The sequence below is a fragment of the Macaca thibetana genome, chromosome 10 (assembly GCF_024542745.1).
Source record: "Macaca thibetana thibetana isolate TM-01 chromosome 10, ASM2454274v1, whole genome shotgun sequence".
In the NCBI taxonomy this organism is placed as follows: Eukaryota; Metazoa; Chordata; class Mammalia; order Primates; family Cercopithecidae; genus Macaca; species Macaca thibetana.
Genome location: NC_065587.1, coordinates 45,722,663 through 45,744,845, shown reverse-complemented (window position 1 = coordinate 45,744,845; position 22,183 = coordinate 45,722,663). Strand labels below are relative to the sequence as shown.

General features: G+C 42.0%; 1 protein-coding gene across 1 annotated transcript in view; it reads left to right on the top strand.

Annotated features, from left to right (window-relative positions):
• Positions 1-22,183, top strand: part of PFDN4 (prefoldin subunit 4) — a 161,186-nt gene that overhangs the window by 116,513 nt on the left and 22,490 nt on the right. The window lies entirely within an intron of this gene.

Genomic DNA, 22,183 nt, shown 5'->3' with positions numbered 1-22,183 from the left:
CTGCCCTCCCCTGGCTGGCAGGAGCCGGCAGCGGCGGCCGTGGTTGCCGCCCTGCGCTTGCACAATCGCGATCCCGGGCGGGTGAGGTCCATGAGTGCGGACCCAGAAAAGCTGCTGGCGTCTGCCAGGGGCCCGGGGAGCCAGATTCCCCCAGCCTGGACTGAAGTGTTTTTTTTTTTTTTTTTTTTTTTTTCCCTTTATTTTGGAGGAAGTTTGGCTTTCTGCGCCTCCCAGGGTGGGGAGGATTTGAGTCTTACTGAAATGCAACAAAAGAAGAGACTTTCTTAACTTGAGCAAGAAGGGGAGTTTGTAGAATTTCCTTCCTGCTGCTTCATGTTTGGTTGTTTTGCAGATTAAATGAATTAATGCACGTAAAGCGGCAACAACGAAGCCTTGTCCATAGTCAACAGTCAATAAAAATTAGTTGCTGTTGTTATTTCTTTAGGAAGTTAGGAAATGAAGCTTGAGAGCTTGGCTTGCACCCATGTTGCTTGAATTCAGGCTGGGCCACCTCCCGTATGTCCACCGCCCGTCTCTGTTCTTGTACACCGACTACCTTGTGCAAAGGAGGGGCACACAGAGCTCGAAACCACCGTCCCCAATACTGCCCCCCTCCCCCAAGGTGCGTCCTAGGCATCTCCAGTGACAAACATACACAATTTCTAGAGTCATCGCGGCCAGCAAGAGTAGAACTCGCTTTGCTAATTCAGGAAGAGAAGCTGGAGACTTTTGTTGATTGTTTTAAAGTGGCTGGAATCCTTTCAACCTGATCCAATACAAAACTACCACCAGTCAGGGAGGAGCGGAGGGACATTCTGTTTCCTCGCCCTGCTTTTCAGTCACGTGTCTCGGTCATTTTTGCCCCCAGTGTTGGCAAATCCTTACCTGGTAAATTCTTTTGTAAGCCTCTAGTTTGTTTCTTAAAAATCTTTTGCGGATGGGCGCCTTGGCTCACACCTGTAATCCCAGCACTTTGGGAGGCCAAGGCGGGCGGATCACGAGGTCAGGAGATCGAGACCATCCTGGCTAACACGGTGAAACCCCATGTTAAATTTTTGTAAAAATACAAAAAATTAGCCGGGCGTGGTGGCAGGTGCCTGTGGTCCCAGCTATTCGGGAGGCTGAGGCTGGAGAATGGCGTGAACCCGGTAGGCGGAGCTTGCAGTGAGCCGGGATCTCACCACTGCATTCCAGCCTGGGAGCCAGAGCGAGACTCCGTCTCAAAAAAAAAAAAAAAAATTCTTTTGCAGTCCAACTTGAGCTTGAACACCATGATTTCTGATTTGTCTGGAGGGGTTAATGACTGTTTATGTTAATAAAAATAATAGCTATTGATATAAACTTTGTGAATCTTATACATATTTACATATACATTATATGGTATATATGATACAGCATACACTATAGATTATGTTATATGCAATATACACTAAATATATGTAATATGGTATAGATTGCATATAGTATGTAGATTCCATGTGTTATATAATATTCTCATGAAAGCTTTCTAGGGCTTATGATAAGTCAGGCACTGAGCTAGCCATTTTACATCAATTTTTCCATTTAGTTCTCATCTCAGCCCAATGTCAATAACATAAAATAAAATAAAAAACAAAACAAAAAAAAATCAAAGACAAGCAGACAAAAAAACCCTTGACTCTTACAGAGCTAAATAATTTGCCCAATATCACAGACCTTACTATTGGCTCAGGTGGGATTCAGACCCAATATTTTCTGATTCTAGGCTGGGCCCTAAATAATACACCCATCCATATACATCATGCTGTGTTATGTCACTTTTTCTTAAACCAGAGTGTCTCAGAATATTGGAAGTATTTCTTAAATGAGAATTATCACCAAGAGGAAAGTGGGTGGGGTCAGAATGCCTACCATATCAGTACGTGTGGGGCAGTGTGAGGCAAACGTTTTGTGTACTGATGGTGGTGAAAAAGAATAGCTCTGGCTAAGTGTGGTGGCTCATGCCTGTAATCCCAGCGCTTTGGGAGGCCAAGGCAAGCGGATCACCTGAGGTCAGGAGTTCGAGACCAGCCTGGCCAACATGGTGAAAGCCCGTTTCTACCAAAAATACAAAAATTAGCCAGGTGTGGTGGTGCATGCCTGTAGTCCCAGCTACTCAGGAGGCTGAGGCAGGAGAATCGCTTGAACCCGGGAGGTGGAGGTTACAGTGAGCCAAGATCGCACCACTGCACTCCAGCCTGGGCAACAGAGTGAGACTCTGTCAAAAAAAATAAAAGTAGCTCTAAACAGAAGGTCTATGTTATTCACCACTGAGTATCTTGATTCTGGTGAGGTGCTTGAACGCAGTGAATGGTCACATTGTTATTTCAACTACTGAGTAATTTTCTCAATTATTCTTTCTTTTCCTTCTCTTTTGGCAGGTACACACAAGGAGAAGAGGAAATAATTTCAGATTTGCTAGGTTTTTCTAAGAGTTTCATGCTATATTGTTTTATATACTCTAAATAGATGTTTAAACGTATGGGCAATCATTAATGACCTGATGGCCAAAAAGAAAATTCCTATTTCAGGGATATTGGTTTTCTCATGTTCAGTGGAGAAAATCCCCAGTAATTTTTAGACTGGATTGCAGAGGAAGACAAGACTAGTTCTTTGAAACTTCATTGACCCCAATCCATACCTGTCCTTGAGAAGTACGGTTAAATTCAAAATGACTATTTCTGATCCCGCTTCCAGGAATTCACTATTTCTCATTTGTCCACATCCTTCACTCACTACTTAGCCTCTATGAGTCATCCGGACAGGGATCTTGTCAGGAATTACTAATGAGGGATCTTGAAATGCCTCATAAATGCCTGCCATCATTACCGAGACAGGCTCAGGCCCTCTGTTTTGTTCTGGGAAATCTTACCAAGTCCTGGAATGGATAATTATACTTCAGCCCTCGTACCAAAGGACCACCCATGACAACATGTGTGTGTGTGTTCACACACCTGTGTCCACATGTATAATGAGGGTGGGGTGGAGGAGCCTGGAGGAGTTCAAGGGCTGGTTTCTTTGTACTGGAAAATAAAAAACACTTTCAAGTATATGCAATAGTAATATAGTTTTGTGCTTAAAACTGCTTAGGCCTGGCATGATGGCTCACACCTTAACTCCAGCACTTTGGAAGGATGAGGCAGGCGGATCACTTGAGGTCAGGAGTTCAAGACCAGGCTGGCCAACATGGTGAAACCCTGTCTCTACTAAAAAACACAAAAATTAGCCAGATGTTGTGGCAGATGCCTGTAATCCCAGCGACAAGGGAGGCTGAGGCAGGAGAATTGCTTGAACCTGGGAGGCGGGGGTTGCAGTGAGCTGAGATCATGCCACTGTACTCCATCCTGGGCGACAGAGCACGACTCCATCTCAAAAAAACAAACAGAAAAAACTTTGCCTAAACTGGGGTGTGAGTACTAGATCTGCTTTCTGATTGTGGAAACCTGGAGGACTTACTTGCCACATTTGTTGAATGAACAGTGTTGGAACCAGCCTCATGACAAAGTTCAAGCCTCACAGAAACAGGAGTAGTAATAATAGCCAATTTCGTGGGGTTGCTGTGAAAATACTGCCAGTAAAATTGCTAGCACAGTAAAGTGTCCAGCAAATATGACCTTGTAGCATTACTGTATTGCATGCCTTGGTTTTTTCAAAATCCACAGAAGGGAGGCAATTTAGACGCCTCTGACTCAAGAAACTGTATGCTTGAATAAAGCCAAATGAAGATTAGCAATGAAATGCTGCTGAATTCAAATCCCAGCTCAGCCACTGAGCAGCCAGAAAAACCAGGGACAATGTACTTGTCTCTCTCTCTCAGCCTTAGTTTCCTCTTCTCAAAAGTGGTGATCAGGACAGGTGCAGTGGCTCACACCTGTAATCCTAGCACTTTAGGAGGCCAAGGCAGGCGGATCACCTGAGGTCAGAGTTCGAGACCAACCTGACCAACATGGTGAAACCCTGTCTCTACTAAAAATACAAAAATTAGCTGGGCATGGTGGCGGGTGCCTGTAATTCCAGCTGCTTGGTAGGCTGAAGCAGGAGAATCACTTGAACCTGGGAGGCAAAGGTTGCAGTGAGCCGAGATCATGCCACTGCACTACAGTCTGGGCGACACAGTGAGACCCTATCTCAAAAAAAAAAAAAAATGGTGATCATGGTAGTTCCCACTCCATAGGGTTTTTTCCTGAGGGTGACAAAGCACTGAAAGTCCCTAGCACACATGCTCACTATTAATGTCATTAAGAACTACAGGAACTGGGCTCTCAAATAATTAAGGCCATAATCTTTATTACATGTGTCTTGGAGTTCTTTGCCCAATTAGACAAACCTTCTTGAAATTATAGGCGTTTTTTTTTTTTTTTTTGTGGTCTTTGTTTTGTTTCTCCTAAAGCAGATGACACAGTGCAGTTTATGTTGGCCAGCAGCCAATAAGCAAATAATGGAAAATTGATTATTGATTATTTCCTCATTCCCAAGTGAAAAGGAGAATAGTATCAATGTATTCTTTGTTTTCTGAGGAAATTGTTGGGAATCCTGGAGGGCTTTATGTTTGGGTCATGTAGAAAATAGTTCGATATGACAAAACAATAGTTTCAGTCTCAAAAGCTTGGGCTGAAATCGTGGCTCCACCACTCATTAGCTGTGTGATCTTGGGCAAGTTATTTAACTTCTCTGAGTCTAGTTTCCTTAATGGTAAAATTGGGGGTTACTATACCTGTGTCTCAGGAAGGTCAAGATAAAGACCTAAAATATTAGGGCAAAACACAACCATTGTCTTCACTAAAATCTGTTTGGCCTCTGTGCTTACTTGGTAATTTCTGAGTAGAATTCAGTCATGTTGGTAAATTAAAGTTATATTGCAGGTATGGAAAAATGGATCTTAAATGCTTTAAAATGCAGTTACACGGGGGGAAATTTTCAACAGATTTATCATTAAAAGAGCTGCTTTATTGCAAAGGAGATGAGAAATACAGTATGCACACTCAAGTTTATGAATCATTTCACCATTGCTACAAATTATAACTTATTAAGGAGCTACTATGTGTGTGGCAGACATTTTCCTGTCTCCACCCACACGATAATGCTGTAAGGTAAGACTTGTTATTTTCCATTTTATAATGACAAAACCTCGCTTTCTTACAGAGTTTAAGCCAGACCTGTGTTGAATCTACCCTGTTACATGTTACCATTGTTACCAGGTTAAGTTTCCTTGTCCTCATCTATAAAATAGAAATCATAACAGTGTCTCTTATATATTGTTATAATATTATAGTTATAATAATATTATATAGTTACTGCCCTGTAACTTAAAGTCTAGCTTGCTTCAAGATGCCAGCTTCCTGAGGACAGAAAGACTGTCTTATCCTCTGCTGTATTCCTAGCACCTATAGCTATGCCCAGATCAGTTTAGGTACTCAATAAATGTTTGTCAAATAATACTATTGCAAACATAACAGCGATTAAGTGCCTTACTTATTATAACTGTACTTGTTCAATTGTGTCTATCTTTCTATGAAACTCAGCTCCTGGTAAAAAGATGTGTCTAATTATAAACCTTATACATAAAGAAATATTTTCTTTTGTTTTTTCCTGTTTTCAAAATACCTAGTGAAATAGAGATCTGTGTGAGACAGATGTGCACTCTTTAACAGGTTATCTCCACATGAAAACAGAGAATTTATTAAATGAATTAACATGTATAAAGTGTTTGGGAAGATATAGATGTAGTATAACTACTGATTTAGAGTCGAGTGAAGCCAGCTAATGAAAAATCCATTGTTCTTTTTTAAAGGTTCCAATGGTGCCATACGTGTTTCATAATTCAGTTTTAAAATTACATCATCACATAGATACCTATTTTATCCTTTCTTGCATGATATGGCTTGACTAATACCATCAGAGTGAAAACTGGGGAAATTCCGTGACAGGATTATTATTGTTGATTATTTTGGACCCAAAGTATAGTTTGTTTGCTCTGCTCCTATATGTCAAAATCCTGCCTCCACATAGCATCTTATTGCTGTTGACTTGGACAGCACTCTTCTGCAGCATGATTGAGCTTAGAAGGCCTTTTTTGCCAGAGCTTTAATACGAACCAACAAGCATACACCTTGATAGGAAACTGGCACCTGACGGCACCTGGTGGAAAGTACCTCCGTGGTTAGATGAGTAAACTCCAGGTGTGAATAGGGATATCCGGTTTTTTGTTTAGGAATATAAAGTGTCAAACAAAACAATTCCAAGCCAAGAAAGTCTGGAGGCTCCTTTTATCTTTGGAAAAAAAAAAATTAGTTAGCAGAGTACTTACGCAGTCTTTGTGCAGTAGCAATTGCCAAACACCCCTCACAATCCAGATTTTATTACTTGATTTTTCACCAACCGAGAACAGCGATGTAACCTCCTTCCGATTTTTGTGCCATATGAAACGGTGGTGTTTACAGCATTGAGGAGGACGTTTCTCAGAGTTCAGGCCTATTGCAGCTTGCATGGTGTAATTTGGGATCTTATCTGTTTATATGCATATTCACAGATCCTTTAGAATAATAGGACTTTCCATTGAAATTAATATAATGTAAATTTCCAGTGATTTATTGATTTGTTTTAGACTCTACCCAATTAGAATAGAATTCTTTGGAAGTGGAATCAGTCCAGAGACGGTTATTGAGTATCTACTATGTGCCAGGCACCATTCCTAGCACTAGGGATACAGTAATGAGCGAGGCAGACCAGGCCGCTGGCTTTTTGGAGCTCAAATTCTACTGGGGAAGACAGATCACACACATGTAAACAAAGAAATAGTATAATTTCAGATAGGCGTAAAACTCACATTTGAGCTCAGACTTAAGTTGTAGGAAATGGTCAGCTTCACTATGGCCTGGAGGAAAAGAGGCAGGGGGCCTCTCTCAGCTCCTTGAACTCAAGGTGTAAAGAGACCCACAAAGAGAATAACACAAAGGATGCTGATCAGACACACAAATATATTTAATATTTATTCTACGGATAAGGAGGTCGCATTCCTTACTGTCGCCTCTAAACCTGATTATTAAATGGCTCGTGTTTGTCACGCTTTCGTATTGCAGGGGTGTTTTATTTTTTCAAGATCATTTTGTTTAGTGGCACAGGCGTGAAAGTTAAGAGTCTTTACATAGACATGAAGCTCTTAAGATAAGAATTAAACTGAATAGCGTCGTTAGGATTACTTTCTTCATTTCCACCAGTTCACAGGTGCAACAAGGTTCTATGGGCTAAGCATAAGAAGAATGTAAATGTTGGTCAGTTTCTTAAACACTGCAGATTACATTTAGAAGTTATTTGAAGGCCATTTGATCAGCCAAACACAGCACAGACACCCTTGAGCACCTGTAAGGTTAAAAGCACATGGCTAGCCTCTGTTCTGGTCCCTGAGAAATCTACTTGCTCTCAAATCATGTGTTTCAAATGAAACAGAGCTGGAGTCTGTGTGATGAACTTCCTTGGGTTTTACCTGCCCAGCAACCAACATCTCGTCTTCTGATTGCTGTGTGGTTCACATAGGCTAATCTCACCCTACAAGGCAAAGTCCATGATTTAGGACCAATCCACACATTCCTTCCTCTTGGCTAAAGTTGCGTGCATCCATCTGGGATGAGCTCATGTTCCAGGTTAGTCAGATCAGAGTGAATGCGGAGACTTTTGCTGGAGCAACTATGAAACAAAAGACTCCCCTGGGAAGGTTACTTGAGGCCCATGATTTGCTGGGGACACCAAGTAGAGAAGGCTGGCCTTATGGCAAAGCCAGCACAAAGGAAAGCACAACTAAGAGAGGAGCTGGAAGACAGGGAAGAAAAGGGAATGTCAGATCCTCATGCCATTGTTCGGGGCCATTCATCCATCTCTGGATTTCCTGTACATGAGCCAGCAAATTCCTCACGTTGCTTATTCCACTTTGATCTGGGTTTCTCCTCTTGCAGTTTGAAGAACACTGACTGATACCGTCATTCTAAACTATATATTGCTATTTGGATTTTATTTATTTTTAATGATGAGAAAAATCATCCAGGACTAGGAAAGGGTATAATCTTTCTGGCCTCAAGCAACTTAATGAAGCACAATTATGCATGGACCTAGCTAGAGTTCCCAGTCCTGAAATCAACAGTATTTTATTTCTTTATTTCTATTCATTTTACATAGATGTTCCATCTAGTATGCTTTTCAAAAATATATTTAATTGTTGGTGTTGAGGCATAATGTGGTGGCTACACATGTGGGCTCCAGATTAGGCTGCCACCTTTATTTTTTCCCTTGTCAGCTGTGTGAGCCTCTCTGAAGATTTTTTTTTTTTAATTGGGGGAAGCAATATTTACCTCGTAGCGTTATTGTAAGGATTAAGTAGGATAATATAAGCCAATCACTTAGCAAGTGCTTGGCAGAGGGTAGGCTCTTACTTAAATTAGCTCTTATTATTATTCAATAGATAATATATGGCCCATCTGATGTCACGTGCTTCAATCTGGTATTATTTGTGTTTATTACATATGCTTCCCTCACAAATCAACCACAAGCTATCTGTTACTTTGTCTTTCCCTTTAGGTATCTCTATTGGAGATGAACGCACGTTCAATGCACGTGGCCTGCCTGAGTCATTAGCAAAGTGTCCAACCACTCTGAGGTACTGAAAAATGAAATGACTAGTTAACATAGATTGAGAGTCCACATGCCAGTCACATCTCGTCTCCCCTAAATCTCCCACCAAACTTCTAAGAAAGATGCAACCGAGATCGTGAAACTCAGGAGGACACCAAGTCACACAGCACTCAGTTGTGGTTTGAACCCCCGGGGGTCCCCGACTCCTAAGCCATCACCCTTGTTCACATTGAGACTGCCTGTGTCCCTGCCTTTCCCCAAAGAATATTCATAACTTGTAGGGCTTAAAATGCATGCCCATGACTTGAACATGAAAAAGAATAACTATTTTCTATAACTGGCTTCATCTGACTCTGTAACCCCTATTCTTGTTGTGCCACTCTTGGGTAAACACCTAGGAGTAGAATAGCTGGATCCTCTTGTGGTTGGGTGTTTAGCTGTTTAAGAAACTGTCGAGCTGTTTCCCAATGTGATTGTACCTTTTCACATTCCTGCCAGCAGCATGGGAAAGTTCTGATCCTTCCACATCCTCCCCAACACTCCATGTGATCTTCTAAATTTTAGCCATTCTACTAAGTGCGGAGTTCTATTTATTGAGTCAGTTTTTATGTTGTGATTTTTCGGGAAATCTGTCCATTTTTTTCTAAGACATTGAATCATTGACATATAATTCTTTATCATATGTCTTTATTATCTTTTTAATGTCTGTTAAAGCTGTAATTATATCTGCTCTCTTATTCCTGATATTGTTTTCGTTTGTGTGTGTGTGTGTGTTTTTTATTAGTCTTACCTTGGGTTTATGTATTATACTCATCTTTTCAAAGATCCAACTTTATGAAATTTCTCTATTATTTGTTTACTGTTTCATAGATTTTTGCTATGATACTCATTTTACTTATTTGTTCTGTTTTGCTCTTAAGCTCCCAATATTTGGACACTGTTATGGATATCTTATCTTGTATTGTTATTGATTTCCAATTTAATTCCAGTATAACCAGAGAACATACTCTTGAAGATTTCAATCTTTTAAAATATACTGAGACTTATTTTTTCAATGTAGTACTTAGTTTATCAGGGTGAATATGCCATTGAGCACTGAAAATGAAAACGTATTTTGCAGTTGTTGAGTGGAGTGTTCTACAAATACCAGCTGGGTTGTTTTCCATTTATTCCTTCTGTTGTTGTTGGCACTACTGCTGTTAGAATATTGCTCTATTCTTGCCTTTTTCGAGAGGGTTAATCAAATCTTTAAGCATTCCATTTTATTTCTTTGATTGGCTTCTTTGCTACAACTCTTAATTGTTTATTTTTGTTTCTCCAGGGCGAGTAATTTGCATTCAGAATGTATCATGTACCCAAGCCCATTTAGAGTCAAAAGATGTCATGGCCTTCAACAATACAATTTTAGCTACGCATCCCAATTTTTTGTGTTCTTCTTATTATATCCTTTACTTCTATTTACATTATAGATCCAAGCTTACAATGCTGTGAATTTTGCTTTAGTCCTTTTAAGAAAATTACAGGAATTACAGGAAGCATAGCTTTTTATGTTTAGCCATTTATTTAACATTTCTGGGGCTACTCCCTCCCACTGAAGATCCACTTTATCTTTCTTTCAGCCAGAAGAACAAATGTTAGCCTTTCTGGGACTCTCCTCTGCTTTTTCACTTAATCCAGCAGTTTGGGAACAGCATCAGGCCTCTTGTTTTGTTTCTAGTTGCAGCCTCTTAACGGCATGCCCTAAGGGTGCTTTATCCAATATTGTAAAAGGAAACTAAAGCAAGATTTGTTTTGAGGATTGCTTGGTGCTCCTTTAAAAAAATTAGACACCAATCCAGGAAAAGAGTTGGAAAAAAGTATCCCAAAATTTTCCCATTTACCTAGGCTGTCTTTAAAACCAATATCAGTCACCAGCAATTACCTTTTGTGCCCAGACAACAAGAAAACTGAATGGATGCATCAACGCTAAAAAGCTTGGACTGAATCAGACACTTTCCTCAGAAGTGAAAAATACCTGACAACAAGTCCTAGTTAATTTAAGGCCACTTAGATGGCAACTCCAGGAAAATTCCAGCTCAGTGCCCCAAGATTTCTCAGGGATTTGGATTTCTCTCTAACCTTCTGGAAAAGAATTTGTCATCAGCAAAGCTCTTCCGTAGAGAAACTTGAGATAAAATGGGTCTTTCAACAGGGCTGTGATTGTGTGAAAGGATATAAACTGGCAAGAACTGTGCTCCTCATTCTTGATGGAAGGTTAAGATGATTAGGATCTCCAAAAGTCTCATATAGCAAGATTAAATTCTGTCTTACATATGGAAATCTCAGATATTCAAATTTCCACTACCATGTTAGATTCTTAATGTGCTCCCTTTATGTGGGAAATCGCTAACAACCACAAAGCACACTCACTCCCTCCTCAGGCATAGGCACACCCAGACCCACCCACAGGCGCACACACCCATACATCCACACGTGCACCCAGGCACCCGTGGTGCATGCCCTCACATGCACAACCCTACATGCAAGCACACCTCCATGCAACTTTCCTCACCAACACGAACATGCACCTACATTACACACCCCGTATCTATTCCCCCACATGCACCTCTTCCCACAAACACATCTTCCATACATGCACACCCCCCGCACTCATGATTTAATGGCACGCATGATGCAGAATGTCTGTGACACCATTTCCAACCTGTTTCTGTAGTAACCTGTGCTTCTCAGTCCAAAAGATAGTGGAACTTACGTTTTCAGGAAAATATGAAACAGGAATTTCTCAATCTCCTAGCAGCATCCCCACCCTGCTGTACTAATATTAGTCCATGTTGCTCATAGCAGCAGCCCATGGCAGACTGGCTGCCTCTCCTCCCCACCCAATCCCCACTTTGCCTGTTTGTAATTGAAGAACAACTGACCGTATCTCGTGCTCGGGTTGACCAACGAGTAAGCGAAAGTGTCATGAGGGGAGATAGCCTTCTAATTCTGCAGAAATTATTAAAATAATCCAACACAGGTACCTGTGCATTTTTCAGTTTCTGGGATGAGAGGTATGTCATCTTGCTTTCAAAAGGCCAACCCTGGCTCGCTTCGTTGGCTCCCTTCTCAAGGTCTGATACAGGACCCAAAAAGGTGTATGCATCCTGTGGCAAGAAGGTGGTATCCTCACAATCTGGGACCTGCCTCTGGTGAAAAGTGTTCTTTAGGGAACAGATGATTGATCTTTTTACCTTTGCTGCTCACCACCCTTTAAGAGGAAGATCTCCCCCAAATCTCTCTTCAAATCAAATGTCGGATGTCAATGGTTCTGACCTAAAGCTGAGCCCCTAGAATCACCTGGGCAGCGCGTTGTTTTGTTTTATTAGCGCCGATTTCTAGCCCCTACCTGAGACCTACTCCATGAGACTCTCTGGAGTCTCTATGAACCAGAATTTCACCTGGGAAATCGAGGGGAAGCGAGGTTTGGGAATCACTGGCCAATATGGCGATGCCTGTCCAGAGCCTGGACTTTAGAACCCAGTGATGTCAACCACACTCATTCCACCCATCGTGCCTCGAGAAGTGGGTTCCACATGCAGGGGAGGCCTCTGTGCGTGGTGGCCAGAGAACTCGCCATCCCTCTTTGTGAGCTCTGGCCCAGCTCCCCAGGCAGTCAAGGGCTAAAGGGAGAGGTGGGTGGGAGCACCCTTGAGCAGAGGGGCCTTTGTAGTTTTAGGGAGGCTTAAGAGGGAATTTCCTGCCCTGTTCTGGAGCTTGGGTCCCCAGTCCTGCCCGAAGCCCCAGAGCCCACAGTGGCACAGATAGAGGCAGCTTCAGTAGACCTTGGAGAAGAATCTCAGCAATAACTGGGGGCAGGGCAGGGTGCTAATTACCAAAGGACACTCACTCCCTACAGAGTTCTCATCCCTTACACAACTTGATGGAAAGTAAACACCCACATGGGACATTTAAATAATGCCCAAGCCGGAATGCATTGATAACCAATAGTGTGGACATTCGGTAGCTTTCCATTTCCAGCACATACTCGACTGTGGAGAAAAGATGATGGTAGCTACCTGAGGGCCTTGGCATTTGAGCCCTGGTAGGTAAGGGAATCTGTCACAGTGAATAATACACTTGGTACCCCCAAAAACCACAGCCTCCCTTAATGGTTTAGGCTATAAACCCTCCTGATTTTTTGCAAGAATTCCACTTGCTCTGTAGTTCTGCTGGTTACATTTTCCATAAATAGTGGTTAAGACCAGAGTGAGAGAAACCTGCTTTTAACGTATGAGACCAGGCAAGTGAGCCCATCTTTCTTAGACACAATTTTGGCTTCTGACAAATGGCTGTACTTACTTCACAGAATTGCTTCAGGAATTAAATAAGATCATGAATATAAAGCATGAATATAAAGCATGAATAAATATTGGTACATAAATATTAGCATATTACTAATTGTAAATTACTAATTATTAAATTAACTGAAGCCCGAGAAAAGGGGATTCCTTAGTTTTGTAAGAAATGTTTATGGTAGATGTTTCGAGCAGGTTAATTTGTGGTGGAAATTTTGGCCAGGTGGCATTTTTATATGTATAATTTTATATCATAATTATATGTATATGTCTTTAGAAGCCTCCATCATGAGAGAGGAAGAGAAGATTCTTTTTTTTTTTTTTTTGAGACAGAGTTTCACTCTGTTGTCCAGGCTGGAGTGCAGTGGTACAATCTCGGCTCACCGCAGCCTCTGCCTCCCGGTTTCAATGGATTCTCATGCCTCAGCCTCCGGAGTGGCTGGGATTACAGGCGTGCGCCACAAAGCCTGGCTAATTTTTGTATTTTTAGTAGAGACAGGGTTTCACCATGTTGGCTAGGCTGGTCTTGAACTCCTCGGCTCATGCAATCCTCTTGCCTCAGCTTCTCAAAGTGCTGGGATTACAGGCGTGAGCCACCGGGCCCAGCCTAAGAGAAGATTACTAAAAGGAATGTTTATATAATATCTTGAAAAGCATGCACCTAGAAGGAACTTCCAAGGGTCACAACCACCTGGTTAGCTTTAGGGAAAAAAGTGCCTACAGTGTTACGTTTTCAAGGATGTTTGAAGAATGTGTGAATGGAATTTTCTATGCAGTTTCACAGGGAGAGCAATTATTTGGGTGTCCTTCAGAATTCAACACTACATCTCTCTCAGTCTATCCTACTTTAAGGCACTTTCCCTGCTATATAGCTTCATTCATGTTAGTTCTGCTTCGAGTGGAAATGGGGAATTAATATATAATAGCATTTCTAATGTTTTGATTTAATTTTTTAAAGTTGTGAATTTCCAAGCTCTCACCATCTCCTTAGATCTTCACAAGTCATGAGATAAATACCATGTTGACAACCATTTTACAAATAAGAAAATTCTGAGTGTAGAGAATTTAAATCCTGTCTTTATTCAGCTCTTACCATAATCCCCCATTTTCCATCTTGAGTATAGTATCTTTCCATACCTTTGTTGATTATTGAGTTTTCTTTACATTTAGATGACAAATACAACTCCAAAATACCCATCTATCTTGAGTCCTTCGCAGACCAACATTTGAACCTAGAGTATTTAGAGAAATCCTAAAACAGAGACAATTGGCACCAATTCCGGAAGCTGAAGGGGCTCAAAACTCTGGGCTCTCAGCTCGCCAATGGCTAGAGATCATGTGACTAACCTCAGCCAATCCCATGCTCTGTCTGGAGGTGTTCAGCATGCAAAGAAACATTGCAGACTTCAGACATATTTGGTGGCGGCAGCCACAGCTTTCAGCGTCCAGTGCCAGCAGTCTGCTATTGCTTGTAATACTGTCCATGAATATGAATCAAACCAGACTTTCCCTTTGGTATAATTTTGGCCGCAGTTTGGCTGCCTCATTTCCCTAGATGCCTGCCTATTTATTCAGGCCTGGTTGTCCAGCCTTCTTATCAATTCTACGGACTCCCCAATATTCATCAACAAATTCCATTGCTGCGTAACCACCAAAGACATCTGTTCTTCATAAACAAGAAATGTGGTCATTGCAACCACATGATAAATAAGAGGCGGTATTCTTCCCAGATGTTTCAGGGCATCTTCTCTTAAACCTTCAAAGCGTCCTGAGCTGCTCATTTCCGGGACTCGCTGAGCCCTGACAGTAAACAGACTTTTAACAAAGACTCTCTAAATGTTCAGATTTTTTTTTTTAAATTAATAAGAGAATGGTCCATTTTCTTTTCAGATCTTAACACAGAGCTGACAGGATATCCCCCATAGAGTTCAGAGTCTGAAGTTTTTTATGCGCCGACATTCCCTTTGTGGTACTCTTGCCTCTATCCAGCAGTTCTCATCTCCTTGGCTTGGTCTGTGCAATGGTTAAAAGGGGTTGATTTAATCCAGAGCACCTGAGTTTAAATCTAACGTTCCAGCTTTCTGGCTATACAACCTTGGGCAAATTGCTCAGTGTTTCTGTGTCTGTTTCTTCATCTATAAAATATATAAATTATGATAATACCTACCTCCTAAGGTTATGAAAATGGTTAAATGAGTTAATTCATATAAAGCACTTAGAACAGTGCCTGGCTGGTAGTAAATGCGCTGTAAAAGTCGACTATTAACGTATTATCTTCACCTCTGATGCATACTTGCTCACTTACCTTTTCTTTTCTCAAAACCAGCTCTCATAAAATAATCTGAAATTCCTGACTGTTTTCATTCTAAATCTGTTTCTCTCACAGGCGTATCCTCAATGAAGCCTTGTCTCTAACTGTGAAATTCCTGGTAAGAGAAGCTGAGGCATTAATAGTGGATCAGGAGGTATTTTTAGGGGAAGAGGAGTCTCAGTATTCATGGAACTCAATGAGAACTCCACCTACACAAGGCCAAGGCTGCATATGGATGTAGAGAAATAAAATTCAGGCGTTGAAAAGTATCTGAAGAGATGATAGCAAAGGGAAATTATCTTTTATCTTTCAGATAAATAGTCATTTCATGGAACGCCACAGGAGGAAGTTTTTGTTACAAGTTCTGAAGACTTGTGATGAATGAGTCCATAGTTTAACCTTTGAAAATGTTCCTGGGAATGTCAATTCCATCACTTTTACTTATATTACACTCACAATCAGTTCATCTTGCCAACAAAAATAATAATACTATCCTCATGCCCAAGCTTGTGACTTGATTTCAAAACCAGTAAATCACAAATAAAACTTCCTGTGTGTTTTTTTACATGAATCCAAGTGACTCAGATATCGTGTTATTCAATAACACTATTACCATGACTCAGGTAAAAGGGCCGTTTATATTTTCTGAAGTCTCAAGTCTAGGGTCCAAAATAAAATTACCATCTTTTATAGAATAATTTTTCTCTAAAGTGAAAATGTGTATGTCACCTGGTTGTCAAAATCCCTTGTTTAAATCTTTAAGGCGAAAAGCAATGGTTTGGAGAGTGGACTTAGGCAATTGATGTGCTTGGATTCAAATCATAGCTCCAGATTCTATCAGCCTGTATAACTATAGGCGGGCGGCATTACCTTTCGCAGTCTTGACTTTCTTATTGGTGAAAAAAAAAAAGAGAGACTATTCCCAGTCTTGAAATGTTGTTGTGTGTATCCTATTTAGCAGAGTGCCTGGCACAGGTATGCAGGTGATATAAGGCTCTCTTTGCTTCTGGCCAAAACTTCCTGGCACAGGAGGACAAGGTACTCGGATGTGAGAACGTGCTCTGTCTTCTGCAGGAAACCAGAAGGGGTTCTCCCTTCTTTGATTGCAGGAGAAAAGAATTCTAATGGAATCAGTGTCTTCTTTGGCCCCATTTAAAACTCCACACTCCGGAAAAGTAGATGGTGTCCTGGAGTAAATCCCAAAGTCAGGCCCACTGGAAAGGGTCACTGGCCTTTCTCCTGCTTCAGTGGCCTGGGATTTTAAAAGTTGGAAAAGTTTATCCATATGACTTTATTGGAAAAGATTGTTTTTTTATTCTATTCTTGCCCTTTTCTTTCATGGTATAAAGTCTTTGCTTTTATGTTGTTAATTTTAGATTTAGACAAAGTAAAAAGTTGGCAACTCTTTGAAGTTGCTGCAACCATATTCCCAGCTACAGTATCCTTCTATGCGCCTCTGCTCTCTTAATAGGTATAGCCCCAGGGATAGAAATAGACCAATTATTGGCCAGGCACGGTGGCTCACACCTGTAATCCCAGCACTTTGGGAGGCCAAGGTGGGTGGATCACGAGGTCAGGCGTTCGAGACCAGCCTGACCAATATAGTGAAACTCCGTCTCTACTAAAAATACAAAAATTAACTGGGCGTGGTGGCACATGCCTGTAATCCCAGCTACCTGGGAGGCTGAGGCAGGAGAACTGCTTCAACCTGGGAGGCGGAGGTTGCAGTGAGCCGAGATTGTGCCACTGCACTCCAGCTCGGGCAAAAGTGCAAGACTCTGATCAGGTAAAATGAACCAGGATATTTTATTTTAATTTTTTAAAGACAAAGTCTTGCTGTGTTGCCCAGGCTGCAGTGCAGTGGCATGATCATAGCTCATGGCAGCCTCGAACACCTGGGCTCAAGCGATCCTCCTGCCTCAGCCGACTGAATAGCTGGGACTATAGGGGTGTGCCACCATGCCTGCTAATTTTAAAAAAAAATATATTTTTGGTAGAGATGGGATCTCGCTATGTTGCCGATGTTGGTCTTGAACTCTTGGCCTAAGCAATCCCTCCCACCTTGGCCTCCTAAAGTATTGGGATTCCAGACGTGAGCCACCATGCCTGGCCCCAGGAAATTTATAACTAGGACAATGAATGAAGGCACAAAAGACCAATCCCAGTTGGTCTATCCTCTACTATTTTATTTGTCAACAAACTTTTCATTTGTGACATTTATAGGATGGTGGCCTCTGCTGCATGCCAATCTTGTGAAGCACACACAGAGGGGCATGCCAGGTACAGGACAGTAATTACAGACTCCAACACAGAACTTCCCCGGAATGGAATCACTGCTCAAAGAATCCCACAAGAAAGACAAGTAAGTGAGTGTGAAAAGCCAGATATGAAAGGCCCCAGAAATGCTTCACAGGAAGTAAGTCACTTATGGAAGCTCTAGAAAAGCAGGAAGGGATTAAACATGTATTGATTAAGATATACTAAATGGGCCGGGCGCAGTGGCTCACACTTGTAATCCCAGCACTTTAGGAGGCCGAGATGGGTGGATCATGAGGTCAGGAGATCGAGACCATCCTGGCTAACACAGTGAAACCCCGTCTCTACTAAAAATACAAAAAATCAGCCGGGCGTCATGGCAGGCACCTGTGGTCCCAGCTACTCAGGAGGCTGAGGCAGGAGAATGGCATGAACCTGGGAGGTGGAGCTGGCAGTGAGCCGAGATGGCGCCTCTGCACTCCAGCCTGGGTGAAAGAGAGAGACTCCGTCTCAAAAAAAAAAAAAAAAAAAAAAAAAAAAAAAAAAGATATGCTAAATGATTAGGAGGAGCATGGGAAAAGTTGTAGGTAGAGGTGGAAAGGCAGGTGAGTTATCTGGGATTACATTTTAGAGAGCAGGAAGATCACAGAGGAAAACTCCCTCTAGGGTAACAGTCTCATCTGGGATGAAGTGGAAGTTTCTGGCATTGTTTCCCCAGTTCATGAGGAACTGCACCACTGCTCCCGCGTTCTGGAAATGACTTCTATTCTCGCCCCACAGGCCCGGGCCCTTAGCAGCCATGCAGACACAGCATGACACTAGGTTTTGGCCATAGATGAACTTGATCCAATCTGGGCCACTCAGACTTTTACTCGTAAGCACTGATTTGGGATTTGAGAAAAATCCAGCTCATCCGTGTGATCTGGTCTCTTGATCTCAGAAGCTAGGGGAGACCATTTTGCTCCACACATAACTGAAGCCAGTAGAGGAAGGTGGTTTGCAGAGGTAAAGAGGATTGAAGCAGTTGAGCAGACAGCAGACAGGAGAAATGAGGCAAAGGTCTGATGTCCTGACGGTTTCCATTTGCAGTCTCTTCCAGAGGCACTTTCTGATCAAGTAGCAATTTGGACTTTTTTTAGTTGTAAGCAACAGAAACTGGCCCTGGCTATCCTCATCTATAGAGAATGCATTGCATTTGGCAAAGGCTTGCAAGAGTGTGGCTGGATGATCAAGCTTGGGATGTGGGGAGGATTCCAAAACGGAAACCCACCACTGATGCATGGCCAGAACCCCCCACCAGAGGATCCTGCTGTAAAGAATTAAGAGCCACGGATCCATCGACGCCAGGTCATGTACCCACCCTCTGGCTGCTGGCAGTGGGAACAGCAAGTTAGTGCCCTTCCACTTCTGTAGTTGATACTGGGGTCCTGATTGCTACCTGGGTGTCTGGTTATATATCACACTCCAGACTTGGTGGTGTGAAACAGCAATAGTCTTTTATTATTATCATACCTCCTCATGCTGGGAGTGACTCCCATCTCCTCACTGAGGTTTCCTGTGCAGTTGCAGAGAGTTGGTGGCTGGGGCTGGATTCACTTTAAGGCTTCCTCACTCAGGTCTGGCAGTTGATACTGGCTGAGAGCTGGGGTCTCGGCAGGGACCACTGACTGGAACACTGACATGTGGTCCTGCTGGGTGCCTGGGCTTCCTCGCAGCACAAAAGGTGGGCACCAAGGGTGAGTACCCCCAGAGAGAACAAGTGAAACTAGATTGCCTCTTCTAACCCAGCCTTAGAAGTCATATGGCAACTTCTGCTTCTGCTGCACTCTTTTTGGTTAGAGGGGACTCACCAGGTAAGTCCATATTCAAAGGAAGGGCAGTAGGCTTTTGATGGGAGGATGTCAAAGAATTTGCAGAAATGTTTTAAAAGTACAATTGCCTTAACACGAAGGAATCTACTTGATTTCCTAAAAATAGAATCCTGGTTGCTAAAGGTTCCATAAGACACGCTATGTATTGCTTAGCAAATCACCACTCATTGTTTAAAGTAGTTCGAATGTGTTTCAATTGCTTGCAGGCAAAGACACCCAGTGGAAGCATTGGATTCCAAGAAATTGAATTCCTTGAAAGGAGAGATTTAAAAGTAGAATTGTATTCTAGCTTCAAAAGTAGATTTAGAAGCTAGAGTACGAGCTTCCAGATGACATTTATTAAAATTGGTCAACTATACTTTGAGAAAATGATTGATATGGATTACAGTGTGATTGACCTGTGGTCTCAGATCCAAACCATAAATCCTACACATTCCACTAATCATTTTAGAAGTAGACCAATCTCCAGATAATAAATGAAGACTCAATGGATTTTGGAAGTCAGTTTGGCACAAAGGCCCTGGAACAGCTTCCGGTGCTAGAGGTGGAGTTTCCTGTTGCTAAGGTGGAAGATCACCAGACAATGAGGAAACACGCCTCTTCCATGGCTTGAGGGCAAGTCTAAGTTTGCTCAGTATCTGTAAGTTACTCTCTGGTTGAACTTTCTTTTAATTCTCCTATCAGCCAAGCCTTGTCTCTGAGGTCTTATAGGAAGTTTTTGGCCAAGTGGCAGAGGTAGTGAAGGACACACCATGACAAAATCTGGAGCCAATGAAGCAGAAAGACTTATTCTAGAATACATGGTGTGGCTCCTAGAAAACTCTAGATATGAAAGGTAAAAACCTGTGGAGGGAAGAGTGCGTTAACATTCAACATTGAAGCAAGTTAACCTCAACAAATGGTTATTTGGTTTATAAAAAACAGACCCAAACAGAGTGATATTCAGCCAGTATCATTCAAATACCTGTGGGTTATTTGAACAACGTTCTTGCTTTCACATTCTTAATGCTCAAATTGCTTAGGCATTTTTCTTTCTCAAACAGGTGGGTAAATCTAACTTTTTTGGTATCTCTCTTGGACATTCCAGTTAATGCTGATAGTTAAAATTATACTAGCCAATCCCATAGGAAGCTGCCCCTCGGAGAGCCCCCTGCTTCCCCTTGGAGACATATCTGACAGTTTTCAAAATCACCAGATTGCCACCCCTGCATTAGAACCACCAATGTAATCACTGATTCTTCAGTTGTACTCCAGGGGCTTAGGGAACAAGTTGCATGAGCAATTTTATGTGTATATAATATATAATTATAGATTTATTTTATCTACATATATTTATGTAATGTAAATATATAAACATTAGTTTATTGATATAGTTATAGAGGGCAGAGGGTATAGCATAGGTGAGTGCCCCAGAGAGAATAAGGATGGAACAAATATATAATAAATATCTATATTTATATATATAAACAAATGGAACAAATATATATAAATATTATATAAGTATATATGTATATATAATAAATATATATTTAATTTAATTATATATTATTTATATAAACATTACATATATAATATATATATACACACACATAATAGTGAATCAAGCTCACTATAGTGAGGGCTCATGCTGTGAAAGATATCTGGAAAAGGAGACTGATGGAGGGAACCATATACATCCCAGGCTAGGCTCTAAGCTTTTTGAGTATGGGTGCCATATCGGTTTTGCTTGCCAGTGTATGCCCAGAACCTAGCACAATAAGTGACACCTAGGTGACAGGATGGACTTCGCAAGCATGCAGCCCGTGTAGTCACATAGGATCCCGCACTCACACGATCCCCGCATTGTTGCCATCCTGAAATTCTTATTGGTGTTTGAACAAGGGGCCCTGAGTTTTCGTTCTGCACCGGGCCTCACCATCTGTGGTTGCTCCTGATGACATTCAATAACTATGTGTTGCATGAATGAGTCAGAGGCCAAGGCCAGGATCACGTTCCTACCCTACCCTTAAACTCTGGGTCACGGTGAGAGCGTTCCTTTACCGGAACCTAAGGCTCATCTCTCTTGCTCTCATTTGCTGTTTTCAGGCTGATTTTTCCAGCAATGAGTAACAGCAGGGGCCATCCCTTTACTTCCAGAGAAAACTCTCCTCCCCGCATGCAACTGATCTGACCCAGTTCTGCAGCAGAACAGTTCGCCAAGACTATGATACACAAAATTCCCTTAAGGGGACTTCTTTGGTCCTAAGTATCGTGTGTGAAAGACATCGATATTGAAGTTCTGGTTGGGCTTCATCAGATTCAACCCTGTTCTTGTCCAGTTTTGTCAAAACTTATAAAGTTTAATGTTAGGGAACCAATGTGTGGTGCTGATAATGAATTTTAATAGCATTGGGCATCTTTGATGCCTTGTCTTATGTCCTCTTGACCTATCTTGTTGCTCTGGCATTGAACTGACAAACAGCTGTGGCCAGGTGAACCTGACCTCAGTAGTACCTCATGTCCTGGGGCTTTTCTACTACTGAGGTCAGGTTCTAGGGCAGGATCAAACCTGGAAGTGCAGGGGAGGTAACACCCACCGGGCCAACCCTTGGCTGAATGGGGCTGGGTGGATAAATGCTGTCTCTGTAGTGAGGACAATTCTGAGGGACACATGCTAGACCCCAGAGGGTTTGCAGGAGGAGCAAGTTCCAGCAGCCTACAGGGTCATCAGCCCAGTAACAGCCCTTGGAACAGCTTCCTATCTTCACCTTTTTCACTTTTCCTCCGGC